The sequence below is a fragment of the Vicugna pacos genome, chromosome 6 (genome assembly GCF_048564905.1).
Source record: "Vicugna pacos chromosome 6, VicPac4, whole genome shotgun sequence".
NCBI classification, from domain to species: domain Eukaryota; kingdom Metazoa; phylum Chordata; class Mammalia; order Artiodactyla; family Camelidae; genus Vicugna; species Vicugna pacos.
The window spans coordinates 60,828,610-60,844,965 of NC_132992.1; the positions used below are offsets into that span (position 1 = coordinate 60,828,610).

General features: G+C 32.7%; 1 protein-coding gene across 1 annotated transcript in view; it reads left to right on the plus strand.

Annotated features, from left to right (window-relative positions):
* The window catches only part of MNAT1 (MNAT1 component of CDK activating kinase), a 171,548-nt gene that overhangs the window by 123,433 nt on the left and 31,759 nt on the right, over window positions 1-16,356 (plus strand). The gene's annotated exons all lie outside the window — the stretch shown is intronic.

Here is a 16,356-nt window from a genome sequence, read left to right on the forward strand (position 1 = left end):
ATCACTTGAAGACTTAAACATAAGACAAGACAGTATAAACCTCTTAGAAGAAAACATAGGCAAAACATTACCTGACATAAATCTGAGCAATGTTCTCCTAGCACAGTCTACCCAGGCAATAAAAATAAAAGCAAAAATAAACAAATGGGAGCTAATTAAACTTATGTTTGCACAGCAAAGGAAACCATAAGCAAAACAAAATGACAACCTATGGAATGGGAGAAAATATTTGCAAAAGATGAGACTGACAAAGGCTTAATTTCCAGAATATATAAACGGCTCATACAACTTAATAACAACAACAAAAAAACCCCAAACACACACACACACACACACACACACACACACACACACACACACAAAACCAATGCAAAAATGGGCAGAAGATCTAAACAAGCAATTCTCCAGTGAAGACATACAAATGGCCAATAGACACATGAAAAAATGCTTAGTGTCACTAATTATCAGAGAAATGCAAATCAAAACTACAATGAGGTGTCACCTCACACCAGTCAGAATGGCCATCATTCAAAAGTCCACAAGTGATAATACTGAAGAGGGTGTGGAGAAAAGGGAACACTCCTCCACTGTTGGAAATGTAGTCTGGTGCAGCCATTATGGAAAACAGTATGGAGACTCCTCGGACTAAAAATAGACTTACCATATGATCTATCAATCCCACTCCTGGGCGCATACCCAAAGGGAACCTTAATTCAAAAAGATACATACACCCCAATGTTCATAGCAGCACTATCTACAATAGCCAAGACATAGAAACAACCTAAATGTCCATTGACAGATGACTGGATAAAGAAGCTGTGTATATTTATACAATGAAATACTACTCAGCCATAAAAAAGAATAAAATAATTCCATTTGCAGCAACATAGATGGACCTGGAGATTGTCATTCTTAGTGAAGTAAGCCAGAAAGAGAAAGATAAATAATATGATATCACTTATATGTGGAATTGAAAAAAAAAAAGCTGAACTTATTTTCAAAACAGACTCACAGAAATAGAAGAGAAACTTATGGTTACGGGGGAGGGAGAAGGGGATGGGAAGGGTTAAAATGGGAGTTCGAGATTTGCAGATACTAACTAATATATATAAAATAGATAAAGATCAAGTTTCTACTGTATAGCATAGGGAACTATATTCAGTATTTTATAGTAACTTATGGTGAAAAAGAATATGAAAATGAATATATATATGTGTTCATGTATGATTGAAGCATTATACTATGCACCAGAAATTGACATAACATTGTAAACTGACTATACTGCTCTTCAATATATAGAGAGAAATAGGAATATATATGAAGTCTTTGCTGTATTGTAAAAACATTCTGATAATGCCCCCTGCCTTCCTGACTCTGAAGATAAAGTACTAAGCCATACAGAGAAAAATAATCTGAAATAGAGTTCCACAATTATGATTGCTTAAAGGTGTCCAACAGTGAAAATCTTGGATAAAGCAAGCCAGGGAATGGGTCAATGAAAGGAAAGAGTTGACAAGAGTTGATATCTATTTAATATGAGAGTCATTTTGGTTGGCACTTGATTTTTCCCAGTAGGTAAATGTGTTATGTAACCAAAGTGATAGCGGCTGAATTCACATATACAGATCCATTAACACAGCTGAATGCAGTAAGTCACAGAGGATGAATAGAGTACTGTACAGGATGTTTTTCCTTGCCATGTTCTTCCTTTTGGCTTAGTTTTGTCATGCAGTCTCTGTTGAAAGTGCTGTTTTTGGAGTTCTCCCCAGTTTTTGTTCATTTTGCCCTTGTTTTCACAATTTGGCAACCTTACCCATTCCTTACAGCTCCTTCCCATCAAATTATATTTACTTTTTTCTTCTTTTATCATAAAATTTATATTTATTATATAATTGTTTATTTGGAATTTAACAACCTTTAAAAATAAATGATGCTAATACTTTTTGGAGGATTGTTAATGCTTTGTTAGTACTCTGATTATGAAGTTTACATAGGTTTTATGTCGACTGCCTTAATCCTATTTTACCCATAATTTTTTTCCTGATATCCAAAGATAATTATTATCCAGGCAAATAATCAGAAATATAATACACATCAGGAAGAAAAACCCAAATCAATCGAAAATGCAGGAATTAGTAGGCAAGGGTGCTAAAATAGCTTTTATAAAAGTCCTACATTTGTTCCAGGAAGTGTAGAAAAGAAAGATCTTGATAAAGATATCCATGTACGTCAGGCTGAACAACTGACATTGTAAGATATCAGTCCTCCCTTAAGTTTTCTTTATGAACATACTATCCCGTTAAAAATCCTAGCAGTCTCTTATTGTAGAAATTGACCAACTGATTCTAAAATTGTTATGTTATACAAGAAGCTAGAATAGGCAAAACACTTTTTGAAAGCAACAAATTTGAAAATCGTTTTCCTTTTTTCCCCTCTTTCTTTCAGTATTTACTTACCTATAATTTTTAAGTATGCATTTTGGCAGAATTTGAGGTCTTTCAGGAATACTTGTTATCACAAAGAAAGCCAGCATGGAGGTTTAGGCCTCTGGTTCATAGAGTCAGAGTAGTCTCAGTTAGAAACAACTTAGCACTTGGAATTGCTTAGTGTAAAAAGAGATCTTTAGATGGAATAGATGGAAATTCAGTCTTGATTGTGGAATTTAGTCAGAGTGCCATACTCTCTGGTTAGAAACTCCTAGCATTTAAAAGATCTTATCTAGTTATGAGCCAAACTCATTACCTTGAGAATCACCCTCATTTTAGCTGCAAAGAGTTGTCAGTTTACACATTCAAAAGGAGAACCTTATCTTCAGACCTGATGCACGACTTTCTGAGATACAATTCCTTTGTCATTTGTTTATTTGGCTCTGGAACATTCCCTCAGGCTGGGGCACTCACTTAGGCCTGGACATATAGTACAGACACATGAACAGTCTATGATGCCTTCCCCATTTAGTGAATTTTAATGTGCTGCCACCAAAGACTTACAGTCATTGAAAAAACCCACAACACTTTATTGAGGTATAATGTACATACCATTGAGTGACCTACTTTCAGTGTGTGATTCAGTGAATTTTGCTAAATTTACCAAGTTGTACGATGATCACCACATCAAGTCCTGCTTCGTGTATGTATGACCAGTGCAGTCTCTCAAGGCCTGTGTCTTAAAATTATTAATTATTTTATATTTGAGTTTGTGTTTTGTATGTAAAGTCTAATGGGCCAATTGGGCATATTTTAGGGATTTGGAGCCACATTGACTTATGTTTTCCTCTAAAAGTTTTAAAGATTTAGCTTTTACGTTTAGGCCTCTGATCTATGTTGAATTAATTTTTGTCTATAGTGTGAGATATGGGTCTTAGTGCATCTTTTTGCACATAATGCCAAGTTTTCTGCATACCATTTTTTAAAAAGACTAACCTTTCCTAGTTGAATTCTGTTTAAAGCCACGTGTTTTGCACATCATCCTCAGTAATTCTTACTATAAGCAAAGCTATGTGATTATTGAGTCATGAACTTTTCCTTGATTTGAGGAATATTTTCTTTTCCTGAATTATATTTTTAGCTTTGAGCTATCTGGAGTAGTTACAGTGAGTGTTAGAGTTCTATATGAAGTTTGAAGAACATTTAATTTTAAATGTGAAAACTATATGGAAACATCTCACATCTTTCCTGTCAATTTATAATTAAATCTTGAAATAAATATTTATTATTACTGTTTAGAATCCAAGAGGGTCTCTGATTCCTAAGCCAGGAAACATTTTGACAGGAACTTCCTTCAACCTCAAACACCTAGCCTTCTAACACCAAAAAGGTCTAAATTTTATTTCAGTTTTCAAGCCCAAAATGTTTGCATTTGTAGGTCAGAAAAATACAACATGACTTGGTAAAGCAAAACTGGCTCCCTTAATTACTTTTCCAGGTCAGAAATTAGAGGTAATTGAGGCACTGTTTAGTTTTGTCTGTATTACAGACTATCATCAGTTAATTACAGAGTATTTGCTGAAGAAGACATCCTCCTTAAAAATTCTTATTACTAAAGATTTATCTTCCTTTATCTTTTTGAGTCTTTTTTTTTTTTTGTCTCTAGATTGTACATTCTTCTAAGTCTGGGAATACCTCTTACTGATTTTTGTTTCTCTACCTAACTGCATTCCACCCCACCTCATCCCACAGTCCTTTGAAGGCACAGATATTTCTGAAATGACTTTTTAAACTGAAGAAAATTTAAAAGATATAGCAGAGAGAGTTACGATAGTGCCAAGACTCTTCTTCCTTCTGAAGTGTATTAAGTGTAATGGTCCTGGGTGCTAAAATTACGAACATCAGTCATTTATGCTTCCTCTCTTAAGAGCTGACCTCTAGAGACAGAGATTGTCATGTAAACAAGTATACCATTATATGAGAGAGGGTGGCAAAGGGCTTCAGAGAGATGGTAGAATTTAAAGGGTAAATTTGAGTCTGCTGGTAGCATGCATAGACTTCTCTGTTAGAGAAAGATAGATGAAAGAACATGGTGCCTTTGATAAATACAAGTGGTTCATTCTGACTAGAGCACACAGTTTGTAACAGAGTAACATGAAACTAGTTGGGATCCAGATCATGAAGAGTTTTATTTGCCAAATTAAGTATTTTGGATGATACACATTTTCCCCTTTTTATTTCTATGTGTTATAAAGCAAGGTTGAAAAACCCCTGATTTCTTTATAGGTGGACTTTGGACCATCTACTTTTAGTAATAGGGAGTTGTTGAAGAACTTTTAATAGGTGACATATTCACATTTATATTTTAGAAAAATGCTTCTGAAGGCAACAGTGTGGGGGATATATCTGAGTAGATGGAAGTAAAAAATCAGAGAGCCAAAAATAGAGAGGATGGAGTTAAGCAAATGAATTCAAGAAAGATTTAAGAAATAGAATTAGTAGGACTTGGTAACTGATTTCATTTGGAGAGTAAGGAACAATCTAGGAAAATGACAAAGTTTTGGGCTTGAGTGTAGAGAGAGGGCCTCCAGAGTTTTGCATGGCCTGTGGAATATGAGACAGATACAAGTCTTTGTGTGTGAGAGCTACTACAAGCATCTGAATGATTAAGGCAGCTGCTTCAGGTTTTCTTTCTCACTGCTCACTCTTACTGCCTTGTGTGTCGAGAGAGGCCCAGGGAGAAGTCAGTGGGGGACAGGGAGTCCATTTATTCTGCTGCCAGAGAGTATGTGCAGCTGCCACTTCCTTCTGATTCACCACCACCACTTGCCACAGCTGCTGGCCAGGACCAAAGTAGGGTAAATTGTAAAAACTTCTGTCATAACAAAAAAGCCCATTGCAGCATTGGCTGTAACTTAAAATTCTGTTTGTAATATTTCTCCAACTTTGTTTTAGTGTCATTTATTTTAAAAAATTCGTTTGTAGATATGTATATCTTAGACTTAAATTGTTCATTTACTGTGTTGAAGTCCTTAATATTCATGATGTAGTGTGAATGAATACTATTACTTAAAGTCCCAACATACATAAATATATTTATATATAAATATTATGTATATAATTAAAATATATTATTGCTGTGGGGTTGCTGTTAGAGTCAGAAAAATTGCTTAGTTGGTGTGGTAAAACATTTTTAAGCACCCTCAAAGAACGTTTTTTAAAATAATGATGAATTAATGTACTACTTCCTTAGATACATAACCGGTTATTTAGTTTTTTATTCAGTGATTTTGGGAATTAAGCATGCTATTTGTCCATAGGATAATGTTGCTTAAATATTTACCTTTTCTAGAATGTTCAAACTTCATACTTTTACTAATTTTTCTCTAGTCCAAACTTCATATTATATAAGGTATTAGTTTCATCTCTTTCGTATTTAGTTATGTTTTTTGCCCCTTGTAGTATATCTTTATTTTTGCTTTGTATAAGTTCACTGTCTGGAAAGGTAAAGTCTTTTTTTTTTTAATTTTATTTTTGGCTTTTTCTCTTTATCTTGTTTATTATTCTACAGCTGGTGATCTATCTCAGAAGGGCAAGGCTTTTTCAAAGACAGTCTTTGAGTTTATCATTCTATTTGGTTATGCTTATTGATAATCTAGGATACAAATGTATTACTTTTTGTAAAACATACAATCAGTGGCACAAAATATTTTAATGTATCAGGTTGACTTTCCCCCCCTGCCTTCTACCTTTCTGCTTCTGCTTTTTAATTTGTGGAGAAGAATACCATTGTCATTAGGTGACTAGGCCCAGTCCTCATCATGTTTGCGTATGGAATAATACCTTGTAATCATTTGATGTATTTCTACCTATGTAAACTTGCTTTAATTTTTAAAAATCACAGCCTCATTTTTTAAAAACAAGTCAAAACTCTCAGTATTATCATTATGTTAATGTTACTTTTCTGATGATCAGTAGATTAATTTCCATTCACTTTTAATTTTATTTTTATTTTCCATAACTTATTTGTTAAAGAATATCAAATACAGAAAAATTATAGAGAATTCTTTTCATTTTATGGACTCAGTTACGCATTTTATTTCTGCTTTCTACTTTGTTACCTTATAAAAGACAGATACTTTCAAATTGACATGATATTGGTTCTGATTGCTCATGGAAAATAAGTTTCCTAACCAAAAGCATGCAGGTACTTTCTTTTAGTACAGATGCTTTCCTACCCAACAACATCAGGAATTTGTTATTACTTTGGGAAAACAGTTTTTCTCAGACAAGTTTTATTGAAGTCTTATGTTTTTTCTTGTGTTAAGTACGGTCTAAAAGTAAAATGACAAAACAGAAACAGACTCACAGACATAGTAAACAATCTTATGGTTACCAGGGAAAGGGGGTAGAAAGGGATAAATTTGGGAGTTTGAGATTTACAAATGTTAGCCACTATAGGTAAAAATAGGTTTTAAATTTTTCTTCAGTATAGCACAGGGAACTATGCTCAATATCCTGTAATAACTTTTAATGAAAAAGAATATGAAAACGAATCTATGTATGTATATGCATGACTGGGACATTGTGCTATAAACCAGAAATTGGCACATTGTAATTGACTGTGCTTCAATTAAAAAATAAATAAGTAAATAAAATAAAAGTAAACTGACAAATTAATTTCTTATTCATTAATGTTTCTTAAAAATGTTTCTTTTTTTGTTTAAAACACTTTTTAAGAGGATAATATTTAGTTTTTCTTTTTCCATGCAAAACACCACCAACCTTAAATTATGCATAGGTGTTCATCATAAATTGGCTTGCATCCCAGAACTATATAATTCCACTTAGTATAGCATTTCATTTCATTTTTAAGAAGAAGCTACCAAGTTTAGAAAACTTGGAGATCTTTTTCCCTTTCCTTAGAGATATGGTTGAATAATGATTAACATGTTCAAGGAAACATCACAGGTGGAGTGTACAAGTATTTCAGCTGTTTGTTTTTTACTTTCACTCTTCTCTAAATGTTAGTTAAACTTTAGTTTACCCTGAACATTACTTTTAAGGAGTTAACTATTATGTGTATATACAATACCCATATTTAATGTCACATACTTAAAAACCTTAGTGTGCACTATTGACATTAATTCCTAAGACAGTAAAGTGTGCCATACAGTTGTTGTTTAACTGTTTCCTATCTTGTGCTCTCACGTTTATCATTTTTAAAACCATATGTCAGAGATCATGCTTGTTTCTCAATAGCTAAATGTTAGTGATTTTTGCACCATAATTTCATATGTTATGATCTATTTTCAGAAAATTTGATTTGATAAATATAATAGTAGTTTTAAATCTTTGAAGATATGTATAAATCACTTTGTAAATGCTAATAACATGCAGTACAATGTAGAAGTGTGAGAAGGGTTTTTGGAGTTATATTGCCTGAGTTTAAATCTCTGACAGTGTCCTTGTTTGGCTTATAACCCTGGGCAAGTTATTTAATCATTCAGCGTCTTTGTCTCCACCCTTATAAAATAGAGATAATAATAGCACCTATCTTATAGGATTGTTTGGAGTACTAAATGAGATAATATACAAGGCCCTAGGATACTAACTGGCAGAATATGAAAGTACAATATGGAAAGTCTAGTCCCTTAGAATCTATTTGTATTGTACTGTTTTTAGGTCTATTGAGTTTTCCTACTTTTCCTTTCTTTCCTTTCTCCCACCATCCGTCTCCCCAGTTTGACTGGTTATGATTATCAACTCAGTGATAAATGGTTGCATGGCCATTTTTCCTTATAGTTTTGGCATTTAGTTAGTGTTTTCTAATTGTTGAAATAAATATTTAGTTTATCTTTGAGGAAAACTACTGCAATTTTCTGATGTTTTCAAAGTGGCAGGTAAGAAGTTTTGTTCCAGTGATTTCATTTTTTTCTCTAGCAAAACTTTGGGAAAATCACAGATAAGAATTTAAGGAACAATGTGAAGGCAAAAAAATTGGGGGAGCATGATTGACTAATTCTGTACTTATTTAATGACAGTTTTGGTTGTCAAGGGAGGAAATGACAAGTTCTTCCTTTGCTATTTAAATAAAAAACATAGTCACATCTAGAAAATAGGTCTCAACCATTCAAGAGCTGTTAGGAGTCTGAAGCCACTCCCACAGTTTTTTCCGCTTTGCCTTGTTTATATTCTGCTCTAGTTCTATGCTCTGGTATTCCTTTAAGAGGCTCTATCCCATCCAGTGGTACCGTGGATATGAAAATTTACTCACATTTTCTTGAAGATTTGAGGGCTACAAAAGGAGGGATTATATTTCACCTACCTGCAACTGTAATCTTGTGTCACTTTGTTGTATTTATTTCTTCTATCTTGCTTTTTCTTTCCTCTCTTTATGTAACATAAAGAAAGTTCTTGCATCACCTCATGAAGGACAGTTTCTCCCACATTACATGCTCTTGGGAGGGGCAGGGTGATTCACCTTCTTCCCTAGTTTATCAAGGGTTTTCTTCAACACAATTAAAAAGTGCAAATAAATACAGATAGTGCTTTTCCCTGAAAGGAATTCTGGCAAAGTAGAATTTTCTCTACCTAAGTGTATTAGTATTTGTGTTTATTATTTATTTTTTCTTTTTTGTGTTTTAGATGGTAAGAAAATTAAGACATAAATTTAAGGAAAGCTGTGGGATTGCCATGCTTAGTAGGTTCTAAACCTTATTCTATCACATATTAGTGATATAACATTTCACAGGTGGCTTAACCTCTCTTAAGCCTTAGTTTTTTCACATCTAAAATGAGAAATATAATGCCTTTTTTGTAGGGCTGTTGTGTGGAACAAATGAGGTAAAGTGTTAAGGGCACAATATTGGGCACATAGTAAGGCCTTAATAGATGGTAAGTGCTCTTGCGCTTGTTACCGTTACCACCATCACCAACTCTGAGTGCCACTGCCACACCCATTGCAATTAGATTAATTATCCTCTTTAAAGAGAAAAATGTCTGTTAGATGCTTTAATCATCTACTCATTGATACCAGCAAAAGTATATATGCCAAATAATCTTAGATTATGATGTAAAGAGAACTTACAGTACTGATTTGGAAAAAAAATTGTATACTTTTTTCTGGTTTGTCACTGGATGTTTATTAAAGTCTTATAGTTCGTCATGTATACTGCAGAAAATTTAAGTGAGTTTAAATGAACCTCAGAAATCATCTAATTAAATGTTGTCTTTCTTCTTCTTCCTTCTCCCTTTTCTTTTTTTTTTTCCAATTTGGGCCGCTATATCTAGTAAAAATTATTCTCCTGAAGAGGGAGGATCATTTGTTATGTAGATAGTGGCCACTTTCCATGCAATTGCTTTTTTTAAAAATCATAATTAATATTGAAATACTTTATGTAAAATATAAGAATGTACATGTAGATGTGGCATTGATGAAAAATTGGCATTCTAATTCTTACTGATATTCATTTTCCAATAGTTGAAGGAAATGAAAACTATTTTATATTAACTTCCAGATATGTTGCTGTTATCCCCTTTAATCATGAAGTAGTATGTTCTTTAACTTTTAGTTTTAATTTTAATGAATTAAAGATGTGTTTTAAATTCATTTAACAAATATTATGAGTGCATTATGGTCGTATGATGTATTTGACATTGAGAAACATTCAGCTCTATTAGACATAGCTTCTGCTCTCAGAGTTCGCAGACTAATCATATAAATAAGTAACTATTAGACAAAGTGGAAAGTGAGAAGAACTATAAGAAAGTAGGTAGAGAGTACTGTTGGGGTTCAGAGGAGGTAATAAAGGAGAGGAACTACTTTTGAGCTTATACAGTCCTGGGTTGCCAACATGGACTATATACTGAACACATTTACTCTTTGCCAGATACTATATTAAGCATTTATATTCCATTAATTCATTTCACAACAACCCTATGATGTATGGGTAAATTATCACCATTTTATAGATAAGAAACAGGGCTTAAAGAGGCTAAATAATTTTCCAAATGATATTTGGAAATAGAAGTGTCTGAATCCAAACTGTATGTTCTTTCTAGTCTCTAAAAGGGATCCAGGTAATCTTAGAAGTTTTTTGGAAACTGCAGCTGGAGATACAGGATTTTTGGCATGTAGACATTAAGGACAACTTTCCTGTTACAGAACATAAGCAGGCAAGGAGTTAAGGGAACGCAAAAGAGCATATATAGCTAGTAATCAGTACTGAAGCTTGGATGCAGAATTGGTTGTAGAAAAGGGAATAGTGGAAGATAAGGTAGGAAAAGGTTGGAATTAGATTGTACCAGGTTGAAGAATTTGAGCTTTCTTCAGTGGTCATTGGAACACTCAACATCTTATGAATTTCTTTCATTTTTGATTAGCGCTGTTTTATAACTTGGAGGAAAGGCATCTTTGTATTTATTCAATACTGCTTAGTAGAAGATTTAGAGAGTACACTGAAGATAGGAATGAATCATAGAATTTTATAGAAAAAAGAGATATTAGATATCTCCTCCTCCAACATTCTTATTTTAGAGACAAAGATTTTGAGGTCCCAAAGGATTGTGATGTATTGGAGTTACATAGTGTAATGAATTAGACTTGTATCTAAAGGTAGGAACAAACAGATGAAGAATAATTTGAAGTTCTTTGATAAGGCTAAAAAAAGAATTTTTTTTTAAATTGAGAAAGATCAAGAAAATGGTATTATTTCCAGAAATAGGTTAATCAAATTATCAGACATGCTATATACACTGCTTTACTTGCTAATCTGGAAAGTTAATATACATATAGTTTGCTAGGAGTTTTCATTCATTGATTATTTTCAAGAAGGAATCTAGGAAAAAATGTAAATTTGTTTAATTCAATCTTGTGTTATCACCACCTCTTTGATAATCCACAAGTTCCTACTCTATACATATGTTACAACATGGAGGAGGAGAAGCAAAACAAACAACCAAAAAAAAAAAAGAATGCTATTTTTATGTCATTTACAACTGTTTGTTTTGATTACTTTTTAAATTCTTTTTTTTTAATCCAACAGCTGTATTAGATGGTACAAAACTAGATGTCAAAACAGAATGGGATGAAAAGAGAAAATGTCAAATGATGAAGTGCCAGGGATAAGAGTACAAAGCAGCATAGGAAGAGAATTGAGAAAGCAATATATTCTATATTCATATTCATAAATTTTTGGCCCTTACAACTGCTGTTTTTTTCAAATTGTATAGCATGCAATATTGGGTTTTAAAGTCACTATAAAGGAAGAAGTTTACCATTAACCTTTCTTAGTTATTTATCTGAATTCAGTGACTGAGGCAGACTTATGATCAGATATCTAAAAGCATGCCCATTAAATTCAGTTCTTCTTTGTTCTTTCTCATTAGGCTCTTCAACATTATCAAATCTTAAAAAGGATTAAAATTAGAATAGATGGTCTGAGAAGCTCAATTTTTCAAGAAATTTTTACTGAGAGCTTTGGGCTTGTAATTTACTGTTTCTACTGAAAAATTTTAACTCTGTGTATTAAGAACATAATATAAACTTCTGCCACCTAGTATTAATATTTGAATTATTTCTTTAAAATTTTATAGCATTTCAGTTAGTTTCATAGTATGTAGAAATTTTGTTTTATTTCTAGTTTTAATAGTATATAGCTCTTGGTATGATTATTTTATGTGATGTTTAAATAATAAGCAATGGTGAATTTAACAAATCAGAAATTTATTCAGTTGTATAACTGTTTCATATCTCATCTGAAAATATTTCTCTGTCTAGTTCATTTTCCCCTTGATCTCTTAGTCCCTGTGGTTTAGGAAATTGTATTAATGAATGGGCAACATAACTGATTAGGATACTCTTGGTAAAATACTTTAAGATGTAAAGTTACATTTTCATAGCTGGAATAATGAAACAAAATTTTGTTCCTCTCAAAGATTTCATCTCTCTTCATTCAACAATTGCTTCTTATCCTATTAGTACTAGTATAGGAAACCTTGTTATTCTGGACATTTTCTCTTGTTCTTGAGCAGTGCCCATAAGCAAAATGCTAATTTTTTGAGGATCTGTAAGCTTTAATCTTTAATGCTAAAATCAGATGTTGGCCTCATCAGTTGCAGAGTCTTAGGAAATAGGGCCTTAGTATAATTCCTCACCATCCCTCCCTCTTTTTTTTTGTTTTTTAAGCTGGACTCTTATTTATTTAAAATAGCATTTATTCAAATAGTCCTGCAGCTCTGACAGTTGTTTTTCCACTAGCACTGCCTAAGATAATCTGTGACAACTATCAAAACAGATTTATAATATTATATATGTTTCAGGTGTATGACAAAGTGATTCACAATTTTTAAAGGTTGTATTCCATTTATAGTTATTATAAAATATTGTTTATTTTCCCTGTGCTGGACAGTATATCTTTGTAGCTTATTTCTTTTATAGTAGTTTATATTTCTTAGCCTTCACCTCTATCTTGCCCCTCCCCCTTTCTACTCCTCACTGGTAACCACTAGTTTAATCTCTATCTCTGTCTGTTTCTTTTCTTTTTTTTTAATATTCACTAGTTTGTTTCATTTTTTACCTTCCACATGCAGTATTTGTCTTTCTTTGACTTATTTCACTAGCATAATACCCTCCAAGTCCATCCATGTTGTTGCAGGTGGCAATATTTCATTTTTATGGCTGAGTAGTATTCCATTGTGTATATATGTATACCACATCCTTTTTATCCATTCGTTGCTGATGGATTCTTAGGTTGATTCTATTTCTTGTCTGTTGTCAATAATGCTATGGACATTTGGGTGTATGTATCTTTTCAAATTAGTGTTCTCACTCTTTTTTTTTTTTCAGATGTATACACAGTAGTGGTATTGCTGAGTCATATGGTAGTTCTATTTTTAGTTTTCTGAGACCCTTTCATGCTGAGAGTGGCTGCATCAATTTATATTCTTACTAACAGTGTATGAGGGTTCCTTTTTCTCCATATCCTTGCCAACAGTTGTTATTTATGTTCTTTTTGATGGTAGCCATTCTAACTGTAAGGTGATACCTCATTGTGGTTTTAATTTGCATTTGTCTGATGATTAATGATGTTGAGCATCTTTTCATGTGTCTGTTGACCATCTGTATGTCTTCTTAGGAAAAATGTCTGTTCAGGTCTTCTGCCCATTTGTTAATTGGGTTGTTTGTTTGTTTGTTTTGATGTTGAATTGTATGAGCTGTTTATATATTTTGTAGGTTAAACCATTATTGATCATATCATTTGCAAATATTTTCTCCCATTCCATAGGCTGTCTTTTCATTTTGCTGATGGTTTCCTTTGCTGTGCTAAAGATTTTAAGTTTAATTAGGTCTCATTTATTTTTGCTTTTGTTTCCTTTCCTTTAGGAGACAGATTAAAAAAAATATTGCTACAGTTAATGTCAATAATAAGGTTTTCTTTGCTTGATTTTGGATGCATAAGACTCTCTGATTTGGGGCTGTTTTGTTGTAGTGATATTTATATTAAATGAAGTTCTTAAAAATCAGCCCATTTTGTGAATAAAATAATAGGCAAAAGTTTACAATATCAGAAATGACTATTTTATACAGAGTTTGTTTTAGAATTTGTTCTAGAAAAGAAGTTTAAAACTTACTTTTAAAAACTATTATATTATATCAAGGAGAAAAATATATCACAGTTGTAATTGAAATGAACTTTTTGAAGCAGATAAAACCCCACAATCCACAACATCATAAAACATAAATAACTAAGCTCATGCTATCCTTCAGTCTCCTTAAATACATAGAAAAAGTAAGCCAAATAATTATGATCTATTTATTCTCCTCATGTTAACATTAGAAGGGTTTTGTCAAATCATTGAAGGAGCAGAGAGGAGAGAACCTCAGTTCTTTTTATAAAGCCAGTGGCTAAAGCATCAAGAGAGGGAGTTCTCTACAGGCTGGGACTGTGGCAGCAGCAAGGCATTTCCTTACCTTCTTTATCAGCATATTTTTCATATGTGTAGCAGTCAGGGAAATGGGTAAATATTGGTGCTCTTCTCCACAAAATAATTCCAACTGAAACCCTGTCATTACTGTTTTAAAGCTGTCTGAATATTCATTAGTTTTTTATAATTTCAAATATTTCAGTTTTACTTGTTCCTGCAATTTATACTCCAATTATCAGTATCCAATATCTATCTTTCTACTTAAGTTATTTATATTAAAGATAGTTAAGTCTTCATGATCTTAATGCTAGCCATAAAATGTGATTGTAAATGAGATGCCAGGAGTACGTTTTTGTTAGTGATTTTTAACCACAAGTCTGATGATCCAGGATGCAGTACACTAGGTGAAAAGCTTCTGTTTGAAAAACTAATAAATCCCACGGATTGTGCTTGTTGATCCTACTATTTCAAGTGACAAGTTTGACACTTTTATAAAGACACTGAATTCCTTTTAAATATACTCTCTCCCTCCACTATCTTGAATATTATAAAGGTTCAAAATAATACAACTTTGATGAGATTGGGGAATACTTTATGTACTCTTCAGGTACCATCTACAAAGATGTCAGAGGTAGTTTTATTTTATTATTATGTTTTAAGCCTTTAATATAGCTACCAATAAAATTCATTTCTTAGAAAAATAAAAAATGACAACAGTAACATTAAATGGCAGATAAGCAGCATGTTTTAAATTGTAATTATAATTCAGAAGGATATATTATAATTTTTACCATACAGAATAGAAGGAAAAATAAAATATATCTAAACTATATATTTTACTTTTTTTAATGTATTACTAGTTGATGTCTGTGGTAACCACTGGGCAACTTACAAATATTCTGTTTGGACACATAGAATTCCTTTTTCCTCTCCTCTTTGTAGTTGGCTATGTGACTTACGTTAGCCAATGAAATAACTTTTCAGAATAAGAGCTTTCATGTCTGTGTCAGATTCTCTGTATTCTCTTCCTCCTGGCTCAGTAATCATGGAAGCAGTTGAGGTAGTCTCCATCAGACTGAGTGTTCCCTGAATGACTACTATTAGTGATACATTTGACCCTTGAACATCACAGGTTTGAGCTTCATAGATCCACTTATATGCGGATTTTTTAAAATACATACATACTCCAGTACTACCAGATCCTCATTTGGTTGATTCTGTATATGTGGAACCAAGCATTCTGAGGGCTGACTGTAAAGTTTTAGGTAGATTTTTGCCTAGGTACCTCTAACCCCTGCATTGTTTAAGGGTCAGCTGTACTTCCCTCCCTGACTTACATTAGACAGATAGCATGAGCAGGAAATAACCTGTGTTAGATTAAGCCACTGAAATGTTGGGGTTATTCATTGCTACTGCAAAACTGAACCTATCCTGATTGACAGTAGAATTAAATCGTGAGTCCCTTTATTTACAGATTTATTTTTAACCTGCAGGTCGTCTCTTAGTTATTTTGTCATTTGACTTCCCATAATTTATGTTTATTAAATTAGAACCATGTGTGTTTGTAAATCATCACATATGATTCTTCTAATGCATGTTAAAATATGTTACTTGCCTTCTAAGTTTTGCTCCTATAGATAGATCTGTGAGCCACTTTATAAATTGCTGCTGGAAATAATAATTGTAAGTTAACTGAGTAAATGTGCCTTCACTAATACTAACACTATTATATAATTTCAAAGCATTTTGCAATTTCAAAGCACATTATCATCTCATTTGATTCTTGACCACAGTCCTGGGAGATAAGCAGGACAAGTTTAATTATTATGTAGAATCTTAAAAAATAATACAAATGAACTTATAGATAAAACAGAAGCAGACTATCAGACATAGGAAACCATACTTACAGTTGCCAAAGGAGAAAGAGAAGGGGAGTGGATAAAGTATAGTAGAAAATAATCTGAAGTATATTTACATAACTGAATCACTCTGCTGTTACCTG